General features: G+C 42.7%; 1 protein-coding gene across 1 annotated transcript in view; it reads right to left on the bottom strand.

Moving 5' to 3' along the window:
• Cflar (CASP8 and FADD like apoptosis regulator) overlaps positions 1–17,619 on the bottom strand; it is an 82,435-nt gene that overhangs the window by 14,748 nt on the left and 50,068 nt on the right. Inside the window, exon 10 of the transcript XR_003481496.2 lies at positions 3,395–3,684. The gene's annotated coding sequence lies outside the window, so the exon portion shown is untranslated. The remainder of the gene's footprint in view (positions 1–3,394; positions 3,685–17,619) is intronic.

Here is a 17,619-nt window from a genome sequence, read left to right as displayed (position 1 = left end):
CCAAGGAAGACCGTTCCTTGGATGTTCCGGCTGACAAGAAGAATGTTCCAGTCCCAGCAAATACCTGATGTTCCTTCTATTATTCCCCCCAATTCTATTGTTGCAGGGCTATTTAAACCCACTCTAAGCCCCAATAAATCGAGACCTTGATACTGCACAGAGAGACTCTTGTCCTTTCTTTCGATGCTTGGTCTCCTTTCTTTCTCTCACCCATGACTCTTTCAGGCAGCCCCCCTTTGGAACCCTGAATGACTGGACATGCGGGACGGGTCAAAGCTGTCAGGATCTAGAATCTCCAGGGAGATGGATCTCTGGGCATGCCTGTAAAGGACTATCTTGATTACATTAGTTGATGTGGGAGGACCCACCTGAATGTCGGTGGAACTATCCCCTGGACAGGGAGGGGTGCCAGACTGTACAAAATGGAGAAGCAGAGCCGGACAAGAGCCCACATTCATTCTTTGTGCTCTTCTCTGACAACAGATGTCAGTGACCCGCTCTTTGGAGTTCCTACTGCCTTGAGTCCCTGCAGGATGGACTATACCATAGTAAACCCTTCCTCTTTTAAGCTGCTTTTGACAGGGTGTTTTATCATAGCAACAGGAAAAGGAATAAAGGTTCCGGCTCTTCACCCAGCTCCTTAAAACCCTACACTACCCATTCGAAGCCCTGACAGTTGAGACTGTGTCGCCATTGTGCTTTGAAAAATCAAAGGCTGAAGATGAAGTCTTGTTCCAGGCCCAGATCCTAGGATCCTTCAGGCCTGACCATAGGCAATTGCAAAGGTTTTTACACGGCAGCCTCATAGGGAAACCTGTGAGGTTTGCCCTCACCAGACTCTTCAGGGAACTGTGGTCAGAATTAGCCAGCTTTTCCTGTATCTGAGCTGGCAGTGCTGTTATGCACATTCTGATGACACCAGGTGCATTCTAGGTGGTACGGCCATAGTCTCTTCCACATGCTCGACGAAGTAGTCCAATTTTCTAATTCTAGAATGCAGCACGATATGGTGGGTATATATCGTTAGGGACTTTGCCTTCCATTTTAGCTTTCACTTAATTATTCAAAAAGTTCAAAATCTTTACAGATAGTTATAGAACTTTTCTAACTCAGACTCTTTTTTATTTTTTAAAAATTGTAATTATACCATTTCCCCTCTTCCTTTTCCTCCTTCCATATCATTTCATGTGCCCTCCCAGCCTTGTACTCTCTCAAATTCCTGACCTTTCCTTCTTTAATTATTCTTATACACACACACACACACACACACACACACACACACACACACACACTTAAATGTATAAATACAACATGCTCAGTCCAAATAAAGTTACTTGAATGTATTTGACTTGTGATTTCAGGGTTACCCCCTTGGTATTGAATACAAATGGAGGGTGTTCTTTTCTAAGGAAGACTATTTCTCACACTTAGTTGCCCTTAGTTCCTTGTCTAAGGTTGCAATCTCTTGAGCTTTCTCACCAACATGTGAGCATGCCTGTTAGTGTCATCCTTGTTCATGTCCTGTTTAGGTAGCCATGTTGATAAGACTTCCTGAGTGTTGCCTCTCTGGCATTTCTAGGAGATACATCACAGCAAACTTCCTGTGTCTCTGGCTCTTACACTTTTTCTGCCCCCTCTTCCACAATGATTCCTGAGTTTCAGGTACAGGGGTTGAGTTATAGATGTATCATTGAAGCTGGGCACCACATGATCTCTTGTTCTCTGCATTTTGACTGAATGTGGTTTTCTAAAGTGGTCTTTAGAGAGAAATTTCTTTGATGAGAAGTGAAACTACACCATACATGGATATAAGGCCAAGTATTTAGAATATATTAAGAATTGCACCGGTTTAGTAAAGTGGTAGTTATGGGGTTCTCTAAGATCCATGACTTCTCTAGCTCTGAGTGGTTTGGATAGGTTTCTAGTACCAGATAAGATTTCCCTCTTGTTGAGCAGATCTTAAGCCCAATTAGAGAGTCGTTGGTTTCCATCAAGCCATGTGTACCACTATCGCGCCTTTAGCATTATTGTGTCTTGCTGGTTGTTGTTGTAATTCATGTGCATCATAGCTGGGTAGGCATTTCCCCAACCACTACCTCAGGCTGTTAGATAAACTACCTAAGTACATTGAGCTTATGTGTGCACCTGATAAACAAACTGGGATGTGACTATAAATACAGCCACCCCACGTGGTATAGCGGCTTGTTCTGAACCATTTTTAATCCAGACTGCTGCCCAATTCTAGAATTACAAATAAATCCAATTAAGATCTGAAAGAAAATGAGCTAAGAAATTTCTTTTCCCATAGCTTGCCACTGCCTCGATAACAGAAAAACTGATGTGTTTCAACTGACTATACATTTGGTTTTTGTTACTTATTAAGTGAAATGCAGTGTTGACCTTTTCATGCACAGGGATTCCCTCACTTTGGCACTCACCTACTTGTGTGTGAATACTTTTATTGTGTGTGGTGTATGAGGCGGGGTTCACACACCTGTGCATGCACCCAGAGGCCAAGGAAGGTGTCCAGTGTTCCTTTTATCACTCTCTGACTATTCCTTTGAGGTAGGGTTTTCCCTGAACCTGAGGCTTGAGTTTTCTGAGTGAGGTTGGCAGCTAAAAAACCCCAGTAATGCCCCTGTCTCTGTGCCATTGGAGCTGGGACTGTAGTCATAGGTACAATGTCAGGTTAGGATGGTGAGATCAAATTCTTATGCTTGCACAGCAAGTGCTCTTCACCCCTAAGCCATCACTCCAGTCCCCCTTTCACTATGTCATCAGTCTTACGGAGCTATGGTAAGAACATTTAATGAAATCTCCCCCCTAGGACATTTTAGGTATGTGTTACGGTACTGTCAGTTATTAGTCCAATGGTGCAGTGTATTTGTGGAGCATGCTCACCTTGCTAAGTGGAAACTTGATAACCATCTGTTAGTGACCCTTTGCCCCTCTTCCCAGCTCCTGACAACTGTTGTTCCACTCAAGTCTATAAATCTAGGGTGTGTCTTAGTAGGTGATTTCTCACCGAGCCTCTACTAGGCCATAATTTTCAGTCCCAGCATTGAATTTGATGGAATTTCTAGAAATATTTAGATCTCAAGGACTCTGAGCTAAGGAACGGATCAATCCATTGATGGACTCATATTTCATGGCATTATTGGGAATGGTGAAAACGAGAAGGTGGGGCCTAGTTGAAAGAAGTGAGTCATTGCTGACACTTTTCTTCCCCTGGTGTTGTGTGACAAAACTTTTCCTAGGAGATGCAACACACGTATACTCACCCCAGATAGGAAACTGATGACAGACCAAAGTACAGATACCACCAAAGTCCAACTTTGTGAATCAATGAATTTTATTGGGATACTTACAGGAATATGAGTGAGGGCTTACTTACCTGAGTAGAAATGACTCGAAGACAGCTGCATCACCAAAGCCCACCCCAGCATGGGTGACAGCTCACAAAGCTGGAGACTTGGAGCACACTGCACAGCCTGCAGGCCATCAACAGGTTGAACGCTGTCCCTCCCAGGTGCTTCAGTTGGTCTAAACCTTCAGGCAGCTGCTCTGGTTTCAGAGTCTTCTCTGCAGCTTGACTCTGGGTGTGTCCTTTTCCACCCTTGTATGGTGCCTTTTGGGTTTTTGTTGTTGTTTCCTTTTATAGCAAGCCCTGCTTGTTTTCCAAATCTGCAAAACACTTGGGGGTTAGCATTATATCACTATATAACAAAACCTTTCCAGAGAACAGACAGGACAAAGCAGCATCCCGAACCACCATCCCATAATAAATATAACCTTGGTGAAGCACCATCGAAATCCTTTGTCAGGTGACCCCCAGAAGTTCACAACTAAGAAGACACTGAAGCAGAGCACAAGCAATGTCTGCAATGGTGCAGAAAGGTTCTAGCTATTTCTGTCAATTGCCTACTCCACAGATCCAAGTTGCGTACAAAGCATGTGTGCGCGGTGCTGATTTTCTTAGTTCTCTGTAATCTACAGCCCTTCTCTCTGAGTCATTACATTTACAAATCCTGAAGGTCTTCCACAGAGCCTTTCCATTTTTCCACACCTGATAAACTCAGTGAGCCTGACTTAATCTGCTCAGGTCTATCATCCAAGGCCAAAGAGAATATGGTCTTGCTCTCTGCTGCCAGCTCCCTGGGTCAGACAGGCCCTGGGGTGGCACTGTGGATGTAGCTGTAGCCTGGCTCCCATGTGCGATGAATGGCATTTCAGTATCAGGAGGACTCCAGGAATACCTGTGAGCTATACTTTAAGATCACTTGCTTTGCCAGGCATGGTGGTGCATGGAAGTAGATGGATCTCTGTGAGTTTGAGGCCAACCTGGTCTACATAGTAAGTTCCAGGTTAGCAAGGGCTATGTAGTGAGGCTTGTAGATACAAACAGGCAAACAGAAACTACAAAACCCCACAAGCCCACTTATTTGCAGGCTTCTCCCTTTTCAGAAAGAAAGGGGGTACATGCACAGGGAACTAAAAGGGACCTCAAGTTCCTCCAAGGGACTCTGAGAATAAAAGTTCACTGATAATGCAAAGAGGAACAGTGTCATGAGTTTTTCTTTTGTTTTCAACAGGCAAATGCTGTGCCAGGTGGCTCTGAAGGACACCAAGGCACTGCCTTCAAAAGTAGGAGCTCCCCAATGTAGTGACAACAGAGGCTAGGAGTCACCGAAGTGTCTCACCTGAGGGGATGACCTTGCTCAAAAAGCATGAAAACTGCAAAGACAAAGGAAGGAAACCCGAGGTGTGACCACAAGCAAATGCAAATGAGCCCAAAGTACAAGATACCCTCCCGGGAACCAGGAGAAGACATAGAAAGGGGAAGGGAAACTTTCTTTCCTTCCTTCCTTCTTTTTTTTGTGAGATAGGATCTGCTATTGTTACTGAACTTGGGGGTCACATCCTGTGCCCCTAGCCGGTTTGACTAGCTGTCCTTCATAAGATAAGGTAGAGACAAATCAATAGTGGAGAGCAGAAAAAGGACATTTCTCAATGTGGCCACGTTAGGAAGAGGGACCAAGAGATACAGAGCCCCCCACCCCCACCCCAAGTGCATCTTCTGGGGTCCTGAAGTGAAACTGAAGTTTGAATAAGGATCAAGGAAACGCACATCTAAGCACTCCAGGTCAAGCTGTGGTCGTGCCCACCACTGACCTTCATTAATCTGGCTTCTGGCTCATCATGGAAGGTGGCCTGCCAAGCTGTTAGAACTGTGAGAAATCTCTATTTGAGAGCCGATTCCTCTCTCTGGGTGTAACCTTTTATTTCTCTCAATGTGAGACTCCAAGAGAAATTCCCATTTCTTTGGGGTCTGTTGTTTAATAATCAGATAGCCTGAGAGACATGGGGCCTTGGGGATCACTGGCTCTCTTCAATTGTTCCTCTTCCTAGCATGGACACATTTGCATACATCTTTTTTTCTCTGCTTTTCACTGTTGCTGACCTCTTCAATTGGTCTATTGAGTTGTTGAGTTGCCAGTGCCCAGGCTGTAACCATACCTATGGGGGTAAAACTGCCTCCCAAATGCTGGAATTACAAGTGTGTGTGCCTCATCATGCCTGGACCCAATTATTATCCATGTAACACTTTCAAAAGTTTGTCATAACCAAGAAGTAAATTATCTGTTGAGGGCCTGGAGAGATGGCTCAGAGGTTAAGAGCACTGACTGCTCTTCCAGAGGACCTGAGTTCAATTCCCAGCAACCACATGGTGGCTCACAACCATTTGTAATGAGATCTGGTGCCCTCTTCTGGTGTGCAAGCATGCATGCAGATGACTGTATACATAATAAATAAATAAAATCTTAAAAAAAAAATATCTGTTGAAAACTGGGATTCAGAAAGGTCCATGCCAGCTCTTTATAGAAGACGTAACTCTTCTATAAAATTATTTTGAAGTCTTTAAGCAACCTCGCACAAAGCAAGGCACATTTGTTCAAATAGAACAACTTCTCCATGGGTCTTGAAAGATACTTCAAGCCTTCCCAGAGCTGTTTTTGGGTTCCCTCAATTGCAGTTCCACCTCAGAAGAATGCCATGTTGTCCTCTCACCCTTTTCTGTTTGGCCCTCTGCTTTATGTTGTCCTGGCTTGAAAGGCCACCTCCAAAGTAAGGCCACCCTAACAGATCCATATACATAGCCTAAGGTTATGTATTATTAGTTCCTTTTTTGTTACTATGCTAAAACACTATGACCAAAGGCAACTTGTAATAGGAAGAGTTTATTTGACTTACAGTTCCTGGAGAAAAGAATCTGTCCTGGCAGAGAAGCACTGCAGCAAGCCTCAGGCAGGCACAGAAGCAAGCCCTCGGATAGTCATGGCATCAGAAGAAGAAAGCCCAGAGCTCCCAACTTCAAACGCAAGCACAAAGCAGAAAGAATGAACTAGAAATGGTGTGAGGCTTTTAACCTCAAAGCCTATCCCCAACAATATACTTCGGCCTGAAAGGCTTCACTACCTAAACAGTGCCAACCAACTGGAAACCAAGTTTCAAATACAAGAGTCTATGGGGAACATTCTTACTAAAACTACTACAGTGTCTCTCGTTTGTGTTTTGTTTGTTGCATCTTCATACAGCCTCCCTGAAGTGTTTCTAAAGTTTCTAAGGTTTTTGGTGAGATTCCAAAATACCTCTTCCCTGGAACTCCTTCTAACTACATCAGACCCAATAGCCAGCCTATGCTAAGTCACTGCACAGAGCAGGCCCCTACGAATCAGTGGCAAAAATAAAGACTTCTGCTGTGAACTCTAATGTTCACCTTTGCTGGTGTCTTCCAGCCAAATTAAAGCCAGAAGATGCAGAACCACACACTGATGTGCAAGGCCACACTTTCCAGCCAGATCTCTTGAGAAAAGCATGTACTTGGGAAAGGAGTGAAACTGTTGATTTCGAGAGGAAACAAAGGAAATAGGTAGTCATGGTTTGCCTGTGTCTGAGCCCAAGGCAGAAGGTCTATTTGCTGAAGGCCTGCACTCTCTGACACAAAACCAGAAAGTCAATTCACTGTACTGTATGTTTAGGATGTGTGTCTGTGATGTAGAAATGAATACTTTGCATTGGCATGGATTTTCATTTATTGATACAAATTTAAGGTCAATTTTGCTATATGTATATTTCTCTTGTTTAGGTATGTTTATACAGATCTTTTAAAATGTAAAGTATAATTAAATAAGATGATAGCCACCTATCAAAACTAATAGTTAGGTTAGTTATGTTTCCTAGATATACAGAGATATATTTGAGATGGATAGTCTTCAAACCTTTCAAAGACCTACAGCATATGGCATTTAAAATGGTTTAGGGTTTTTCTTGACAGTGAGACACAACTGCTTCTGGCAACACCAATTACTTCAGAGAGGAAGATGGGCATTGAAGACATATGTTATAGAGTTTGCCTTCGACATCATGGCAAGACTAGCCATTTGGGCAAGAAACTGTTCTTGCCTGGACTGTTTGACTGTATGCTGTATAAGGTGGACATGCAGGACCAAAGGAAAGTGACTGCTGAATTTGCCAAAACAACATGGGTTCAAGCTTCATGGAAGAGTCGGCCAGACATTCTGCAGGACCCAGAGAAAAATGACTGACAAACTGCCAATACAGGTGAACAGTTTCAAATTTCCTGCTTTGATGAGAAGTCTGCCAGACACACTATAGCCTATGGCCAAAGATGGATGCTCCAACGTTAGAGGAACTTTGGATGACTGTCCAGGCATCAAGATGTCTCTGTCAATTCTAGAGTTTATATATTATCCTTCTGTGGTCTTTGATGGAGTTGAAGATAGATAGTTATGTTTTTTATTAGTTATGATAAGAGATAAGTTACATATAAAACTTTAGACTCACAAAGATAGGATAGATGATAGAATATTTTCTTTAAATCTTGCTAAATGTTAATGGACTAAATATTGTAACTATAGTTCTTACTTGATAACTGCTTTGTTATATATAATTTTACTATGTTAAAGTTAAAACCCTTATTTTTATTTAGGCAGAAAAGAGGAGATGATGGGGATGTCTTCTGTACATATGTTTCTCTTATTGGTTAATGAATAAAGCACTGTTTGGCTAGTGGCCAAACAGGAAGGATGGGCAGGGCTACCAGAGGAGAATTCTGGGAAGTGTAGGCGATGGGGTGGGGGTGGGGACCGTCATGTGAGCCTGGGAAGAAGTCAGGCATTCTCAGGTAAGATAAGACCACGTAGAAATACATAGATTAGTAGTTATGGGTTAATAATTAAGACAGAGCTAGCCAATAAGAAGTCCAAGCCACCAGCCAACAGTTTCATGATTAATATGGCATCTCTGTGTTCATTTGGGGCAAGGCAGCGTCAGAACGGGACGGGAAATCCCATAGCATGTCCTAGCAAATTTTACATTTGAAAGTCAATTTTTTTCTTCTCCTTCTCCTCCTTCTCCTTCTCCTCCTTCTTCTTCCTTTCATTCAAGACATCTCTAAATGTTACAAAAACTGTATAGAGCTTTGCATCTACTTTTCCTTTGAATTTCATCCCAACCCCCTTTCCAGTTTCCCTCTCCCTGTTTTTAAAGACTCCTGAGCTCATTCTACTGGGCCTTCTGGCCTGCGTTCCCTTGTCCATGTTACCTTGCTGCCCTCTGGTGGAACTATTAGGCATTTGTCACAAATGGCCTAAAATTCACAACTGGAATAACCACTGACTGATGTGAAATACCCATGGTTCTGCCAAAGATATGGATCTGGGTGTAAGTGGCCAGAAGTTTTCTACAACAGAAAATTTTAAAGAAACTTCTAAAAATTTGCAAACTAAATAAAACACTTGTAAGAAGAAATGAAGTAGTCATTTTTAGGTGTTCACATGGAGGAAGATGTGAGACAGGGTGCCTCATTGAACACGATGCTCATTATTTCAGCTAGGCTGGCTTGCCATAAATCTCCAGTGATCCAATTGTCTCTGCCCCCCAATGCTGGGATTACAATCATGCATTGTCATGCCCTGCTCTTACATGAGTCCTAGGGAATCTGAATTCAGATTTCCTTGCTTGCACGGCAAGTGCCCTCAGCTGCGGAGCCATTTCCTCAGCCTCGTCTTCCCTTTCAGTTTCGATTAGTGCGATTATAACGTATCTCTGGAAATGCTTTGGCTAGAATTAGAATCTGGTAATGTTAAACTGGAACCACAAGAGTTGCACAAGGGGTTATCTTTTCCTGTAACTGGATTTCTAGTGAGAGAAACCGACAGTTATAGGTTTATGGCTGGGATGGGGAAAGGAATTAACAACTGGAACAGTTAATAATCAGGCTGGGATTCTTGCTTCTTTGTTGGCACAAAGCTCCAACTGGATGCCACAGTGAGGGGTTCCCCTCCCTTCTGGTGTCCCCAAAGATTCTCCCTGCCTTTTCTCTCCCATCTCAACTTGATATTGTGGAATGAACTTGGCCTTTAGTCCCAGATGGATCTGAATTCAACTCCTGGCTAGGCCTCTAAGAACTCACTAAGAACTCAGGCACCTTCCTTTGCTTCACTGAGACCCAGTTCTTTTGTTTGTTTTTCTTTATTTTTATTTTTATTAAAGATTTTATTTATTTATTATGCATACAACATTCTGCTTCCATGTATATCTGCACACCAGAAGAGGACACCAGATCTCATAATGGATGGTTCTGAGCCACCATGTGGTTGCTGGGAATTGAACTCAGGACCTCTGGAAGAGCAGCCGGTGCTCTTAACCTCTGAGTCATCTCTCCAGCCACTGTTTGTTTGTTTTTCAAGACAGGGTTTCTCTGTGTAACTTTGGATCCTGTCCTGGAACTCTTTCTGTAGACCAGGCTGGCCTCGAACTCACAGAAATCTGCCTGCCTCTGCCTCCTGAATGCTGGAATTAAAGGTGTGTGCCAGCAGTCTTTGCATGTGAAAATGACTACTCAGCCCAGGAGGGAAGCTGGTAGATGTGGTGTTTATACACTGTTTTAGTCAAAGCAGGTGCTCTGGGGACCTAACTCCTTCCCCTCTAGCAGCTAGGAGCTAGCCCTCATACTTGCAGGCAATTATACTACCCCTGCCTGACAAGAAAAGGAGGCAGGTAGCTTGGCTTTTAAAAAGGCTTCAGGCCAGTCCAGACACAATGTGGACTAAGCTCAGGACATGTGAGTCACCCTCCTCCAAACCTTTGCCCAAGCCACTGACACTCCAGTGGGGAATGACCTCCTTTACCCCAGCCTCCTGGGAGGCTCAGTCACACATTGTTTTTTGTAGCCTGACTCGGTGGTTTGTCATTTATTATTTTATTGTTTGAAAAATACCACTCATTGACGGGTGGTGGTGGTGCATGCCTTTAATTCCAGCACTCGGGAGGCAGAAGTAGGCAGATCTCTGTGAGTTCAAGACCAGCCTGGTCTACAAGTGCTAGTTCCAGGACAGCCTCCAAAGCCACAGAGAAACCCTGTCTCGAAACCACTCCCCCAAAAGAAAAGAAAAATACCACTCATATTGATAATTTGTGCACTTGAGAGTTATGAAAATCAACTGAGTTAACACACGTGAAATACTTATAACAGCTAATATTCAGGGTAACACAAGTGTAGACAAAAGTAAACACATACACATACACACACACACACACACATTTATATATAGAAAGAGAGAGTAACTTTTGTCTACAAAATCAAAGTCAGTTTACCTCCTAGTTTCTATATGCTACTTCTTCACTGCAAAGTCATTTTTCTTTGATCTTGTTTTGTGACAGCGTAGCTAGCAGGTGCATCCAAGTTTTTCACATTGTTAACACAACATTGTCACTTACAAAGTTTATGCTCAAAAATAGCGCAGTTGCCAGGCAGTGTTGGTGAATGCCTATAATCCCAATACTCGGGAGGCAGAGACAGGTGAATCTCTATGACTTGGAGGCCAACCTGGTCTACAAGGAGAGTTCCAGGACAGGCTCCAAAGCTACAGAGAAACCCTGTCTCAGTAAACAAACAAACAAAAATCATGCAATCACATTACAAAAAAAAAGCACCCCCAAATATACATAATGTTTTCAATAAGTTTACGATTTGTTGTTGAGCCCCATCCTAAACTATCCTAGGGCACAGGCGACCTCCAGGCTAAAGGTGTGATCTGCCAGCTGTAGAGGACCTCCCTAGCCATCTGGCACAATTTTAAGCTTTATCTGTAGAGGGGGCTGAAAGCACAGTGCAAAGCCTGGCCAAGGAGGGAATTTCCTTCCCTGCTCCTGTGGTAGGGTAGCCAGAGCATGGAGGCAACCCTGTAGGCTCACTAGTAGAAATTTGTGGCAGTATCTGTGTGGGCAGGTCCCCGCTCCCCAGCTCCTCTTTGATGGCCATGCCCTCAATCAACTTCTCTCTCATGATAAAGCTGCATGTTCATCCAGTTCTGTGCCCATCATTGGTGCACTCAACACAAGTCTTCCCATTCCGTTCCTTCCTTGAGTACCTCCGTGAGCCCTAGAGGCCAGCTGTTCACCACACTGGCTACTCCAGCATTCTTCAGAGGGCTCTTTTGCCTTTACTAGTTGTCTTACAGTTTCTATTGCTATAATAAAACCTCAACAAAATAACAGCTTTGTGCAACAAACTGATAGCCAACGTCATCCTGAATGGGTGAAAAGTGAACACACGTCCTCTATCCTTATTAATACCCCATATGTTACTCTCAATCTCAGCTAAAGCAGTAAGACAAGAAAAAGGAGGGGGGCTGGAGAGATGGCTCAGAGGTTAAGAGCACTGGCTGCTCTTCCAGAGGTCCTGAGTTCAATTCCCAGCAACCACAATGCTTGTATACTGTGTGCGTAATAAATAAATCTCTTTTTTAAATGTCCAATTATGGGGACTGATCTAATTTTAAAGACAAGAAAAAAGAAATTAAATTTTGATAGGAAAGGATAAAGTATTCCCATTTGCCGATATAAATTTTAAATTAAAATATAGTTACATCATTTTTCCCTTTGCCTTTCCTCCCCCAATACCTCCCATGTTCCCTCCTGTTAATCCCTCTCAAATTCATGGTCTCTCTTTCTTTGATCATTATTTCTACATATATACAAACACACAAATATATAACTACAATCCACTGAATCTGTTTAGTGTTATTTTATGTACATGATTTCAGGGCTGACCACTTGACATTGGGTTGTCTGTAGTTCTGTCTAAGGTTGGGGCACTGTGAGATTCCCCCTTTCCAGGTTAGCATATCTATCGATGTTATCATTTAGGGGTCTTGTTTAGGCAGCTTTAGTTTTACAATATCATGGGTGTAGCTTCCTTGTCATTTTTAGGAAACGTAATCTCATAGCAGACTTTCAAGTCCCCTGGCTTTCTGCTTTCTTTTCAGTGATGTACTCTGGGCCTTAGGTGCAGGAGTTATGTTGTAGATATCCACTGGGGCTGGGCATCCCACAGTCAACTATTGCCTGTATTTTGACTGGCTATGGCTTCATGAACTGCAACAATAACAATTTAGCTCTGTAAGATACTCCTAAAGGTGCAATAGTGACATTCATTTCTTGGTGGTAACCAACAGCTCTCTAATTAGACTTAAGGCCCACTCAACAGAGTACCAGTATCATGCCTGGTACTGAAAACTTAATCAACTTCCTAGGGCTAGTGAGGTCATGGATCTTAGAGAACATAGCATAGCCACTTTACTAGACCCTCATAATTCCTAATCCTAAATACATATACTTGTACTACAGATAGGTTTAGTTCTCACCCCTCAGATGAACTATTCTCTTTTTTTGTTTGTTTGGGTTTTTTTTTGTTTGTTTGTTTTGAGACAGGATTTCTCTGCATTTCTTTGGAAGTTGTCCTGGATCTTGCTCTGTAGACCAGGCTGGCCTCGAACTCACAGAGATCCACCTGACTTTGCCTCCTGAGTGCTGGGACTAAAGGCATGCACCAACAACGCCCGGCCAGATGAACTATTCTTAAAAGACCCTTGAAGATGATGCTCAGATTATCAGAAAATGCTTAGATCTGATATACTTTCAGCAAAGTGCAGGGTGCAAAATTTAAAAAGAAAAAAAAATCAATGGATTCTCTACATACCAATAACAAACTGGATGAAAAAGAATTCAAGAAAACAAATCTCATTGACAATAATGCAAAACAAAAACAAAAACCTAGTCATAAGCCTAACCAGGAAGTGAAAGACCACTACAATGAAAAAACTTCAAAACACTGAAGAAGATACTAGACAATGGAAAGATTTCTCATGCTCATGGATCAGAGGAAATAATATAGAAAAAATGGTTTTATTACAAAAACAATATACAGAACCAATTCAGTCCCAATAAAAGTTCCAATGATGCTCTACACACAAAAAAATAAAACAAAACAAAAAACATTAAAATTTGTATGGAAACACAAAAGACCCCAAATTAAAAAAAAAATCCTTTTTCCCCCAAGACAGGGTTTCTCTGTATATCACTAGCTCTCCTGGAACTCCCCTGTAGACTAGACTGGCCTTGAACTCAATAGATCTGCTTGCCTCTGCTTCCTGAGTGTTTTAAAGGCGTGCACCACCAGGCCTAGCAAACAAAGCAATCCTGAGAAGAAACAGGAATGCTGGGATATAAAAAACTAATCACTGTAATTGTTATTACAGAGCAATATAAGAACAACTTGGCCTTTAATCCCATTACTCATGAGGCAGAGACAGGCAGTTCTTTGAGCTCAAGGCCCGCCTGGTCTACAGAGGGAGTTCCAGGATAGGCTCCAAAACAATACAGAGAAACCCTGTCTCGGGGAAGAAAAAAAAAAGAAAAGAAAAGAACAACCTCATGAAACATGTGGACCAGTGGACTAGACTAGAGGACCCAGAAATGAGCACCATAGCCAGACACTGAACTCTTTAATGAAGGTGTCAAAATTATATATTAACAATAGGCAGAAGAGTACTGAAAGAAACTACTGGAGGGGAGAGGCACATTTCAGGGTCTGGTAAAAACCTGGCACAAAGGGATCTCCCAGCAATCTACTAGGATGACCCCAGCTAAGACTCCTAGCAATAGTGGGTACGTAACCTGAATGGGCCATCTCCTGTGACCAGGCAAGACTTCCAGTGGAGGGAGTGGGAAACCCACCCAGTCACAAAACCCTCAAGCTACAGTCCATCCTGCCTATGGAATGTGCTAGGGTAAGGGTGGCTAGGGATTGACAGAATGGCCAACCAATGACTGTTCTAGCCTCCGATTCATGCCAGGAAAGGAAGCCCACCTATGACACTGCCTGGAGAACCTGGACCCACAGGCTGGATGACCCAGAGATGTAGGATAGACCCAAACAAGACTGAAGAAAAAAAAGTCAGTGCAATGGTGTCTACTGATAATCTGCCATACTCATAGATTAATGCCTAGCCTAATTGTCATCAGAGAGGCTTCATCCAGCAGCAGATGGAAACAAGTGCAGACCCACAACCAAAGAGAGCTCAAGGAATCTTGAAGAAGAGTAGAAAAGATTGTAGGAGCCTGAAGTGTCATGGATACCACAAGAAAACCCACAGATCAACTAACCTGGGCTTACAGGGCTCATATAGAGGCTGAACTGATATTCTGGGAGCCTGCATGGATAGGCCCTCTGCATATATGTTACAGTTGTGTAGCTTAGTCCTCTTGTGGGACTCCTAACAGTGGGAACAAGGACTGTCCCTAACACTTTGGCTGGCTTTTGGAACCCTGCTCCTCATACTGGGTCACCTTGCCCAGCCTTAATATATGGGGAGGTGCTTAGTCTTGCTGCACCTTGATACGCCATGTTTTGTTGATATCCAAAGGGAGAAGGAGTGGATTGAGGGGTGGGAATGGGGGGTGAGGGTGAGGGACAAAGAAGAGAAGAGAAGAGAAGGAGAAACTATACCTAGGATGTACAATAAATATATTAAAATATATATTAAAGAGCCTTTCAACAAATGTTGCTAGGAAACTGAAGTTCACATCTAAAATTATGATACTAGATCCTTATCTCTCACTCTATACAAAAAAAAATTGCTTCAAAATGGAACTTAAGCCAGGCGGTGGTGGTGCACACCTTTAATCCCAGCACTTGGGAGGCAAAGGCAGGCAGATCTCTGTGAGTTTGAGGCCACAAGGAAATACAGGGGGAAAACCTCAAAATGTAAGCACAGGCAAAAGCTTCTTGAGTAGAAATCCAGTAGCTTGGAAAATACTAGCAAGAATTTTTCAACAGTATTTTATCAAATTAAAAGCCTTCTGCACAACAAATGAAATATCAGAGTAAAGAGACCACTTTCTATGAAAAAACAACAAGAAAAAAACCTGTGCTAGCAACTCATCCAAGAGGGAATTAATAGCCAAAATACAAGATGAACTCAAAAGTTAAACGATAAGAACAAATCATCTGATCAATTAATTCATAGACATTTTTCAACTGAAGATGCACAAATGATCAATGAGTATATGAAAACATGTTCAACATCTGTAGCCATCAAGGAAGTGTCAACAAATCAAAACTATTGAGATTCTCTCTCATCTTAGTCAGAATAGCTATCATGATTGATGGTAATGGAAATCAGTATGGAGTGACCCACCCTCCAGAAAAAATTGAAACTAGGGACAGAAGAGTGGTTCAGAGCACTGGCTGCTCTTCCAGGGGACCCAGCTTCAATTTCCAGCCTTCACACGATGGCTCACAACCACCTATAAGTCCCTGGGAATCTGGCACCCTCTTATGGCCTCCAAAGAAATCAGGTATGCATGGAATGCGCTGACATATGACATACATGCAAACCATGTTTAAGATTGAAAATAGAAGTACTACTCGGGCCGGACAGTGGTAGTGCAAGTCTTTAATCCCAGCACTCGGGAGGTAGGGGCAGGCAGATCTCTGTGAGTTTGAGACCAACCTGGTCTACAAGAGCTAGTTCCAGGACAGCTTCCAAAGCCACAGAGAAACCCTGTCTCAAAAAAAAAAAAAAAAAAAAAAAAAGTACTACTCGGTGGTGCACACCTTTAATCCCAGCACTTGGGAAGCAGAGGCAAGGGATCTCTGGGAGTTAGAGGCCAGCCTGGTCTGCGGAGTGTACACATGGAAACCTTGTCTCAAAAAAACCAAAAGAAAGAAAAAAGAAAAGAAATATCTGCACATACATCCTTACGTGGGCACTATCCACACTACCCAAGCTAGGAAATCAACCAAGGTCCCCACCAATAGATAAAGGAGTTAAGAAAGTATTCTATAATGATGGTGTATTTTAGACATAAAGAACAAAACAATGTTATTTAAAGTGAAATGGATAGAATTGGAAATCATCCTGTTACTTAAAATAAGCCAGACTCAGAAAGTCCAGATCCTCATGTTTTCTCTCATATGTGGGATTCAGGAGAGGGCAGGAAGGAAGCGAACCGTTGGAGGAGATCTGGGCAGCGAGCGGGAGGAATATCTGAAGGTACTGTGGGGATAGGGACATTCTATGCATCCACAGAAGTATCATGAGGAAAGTCATACTTGGCACAGTAAAAAGAAGCTAATGAATAAATTTTAGAATAGAAAGATCAAGGTTGAAGATGAACTCGTGTGATAGAATGCTTGCTTGTCTTAAACTGGCCAGGTGGTGCAAGCTGTGGTCATGGTACACAGGAAGTGGAGGCAGCAGAGTCAGAAAAAAAATTGGGGGAAAAAAAAAAAAAAAAGGAAAGGAAAATCCAAATGAGAAATGCTCTGTAAAGCTTGGCCCACAAGGTTCACTGAAGCAAATAACAATGATATACGCAGAAAGTCCTGTCCTTTCCCAGAGTTCAAATATTCAAAATGACTCCTCAGCCCTGTTTAAAGATTCTGGCAATGCGATTAAAGAAAAATAAATATATTTTTAATAATTCTTTTTTTAACATCCCTACCACAGTTTTCCCTCCCTCTTCTCCTCCCATTCCCTCCCCGCATCTTCCTTCCACCCTCCCCCTCAACCCACTCCTCCTCTGTTTCTGTTCAGAAAGCAGCAGACCTCCCATGGGTATCAACAAAGCATGGTGCACCAAGCTGTAGTAGGACTAAGCACCTCCCCTTGTATTAGGCTGGCTGGGCAAGGCCACCCAGTGTAGGTATGGGGTTCAGTCAGGTGGCATACAGCAGGCGGATTAGGGATGGCTCTTTATTCTTCATGAGTGTTCTTCCCAAAAGTTCTCTCTAAAAGCTCTCTTTCAAAAGTTCTCCTTAAAAATCCTCTAAAAAGCTGGGAGTTGGTGGCGCACGCCTTTAATCCCAGCACTTGGGAGGTAGAGACAGGCGGATCTCTGTCAGTTCAAGACCAGCCTGGTCTCCAGAGCGAGTGCCAGAATAGGCGCCAAAGCTACACAGCTACCCTGTCTAGAAAACAAACAAAACAAAACAAAACAAAACAAACAAGCAAACAAAAAAACAAAATCCTCAAAAAGTGCCTTCTAAAAGTTCTTCAAAAAGTTCCTTCTGAGAAATTGCCAAAAGTTCCTCCTAAAAATTCTCCAAAAGTTCCTTCTTCTAAAAGTTCTCTCCTCCTAAAAAGTCTCCAAAAGTGCCTTCTATCCCACAAGGCTTCTAGTTTTTATATTCACAGGAATATTTAACAACTCTCTGACAAAGGGGCATGCAAGCAGGAAGGCTGGTAG

This window comes from Cricetulus griseus, chromosome 2 (genome assembly GCF_003668045.3).
Source record: "Cricetulus griseus strain 17A/GY chromosome 2, alternate assembly CriGri-PICRH-1.0, whole genome shotgun sequence".
NCBI classification, from domain to species: Eukaryota; Metazoa; Chordata; class Mammalia; order Rodentia; family Cricetidae; genus Cricetulus; species Cricetulus griseus.
Note: the sequence above shows the minus strand (reverse complement) of the source record. Positions and strands in the feature narration are given on the sequence as shown.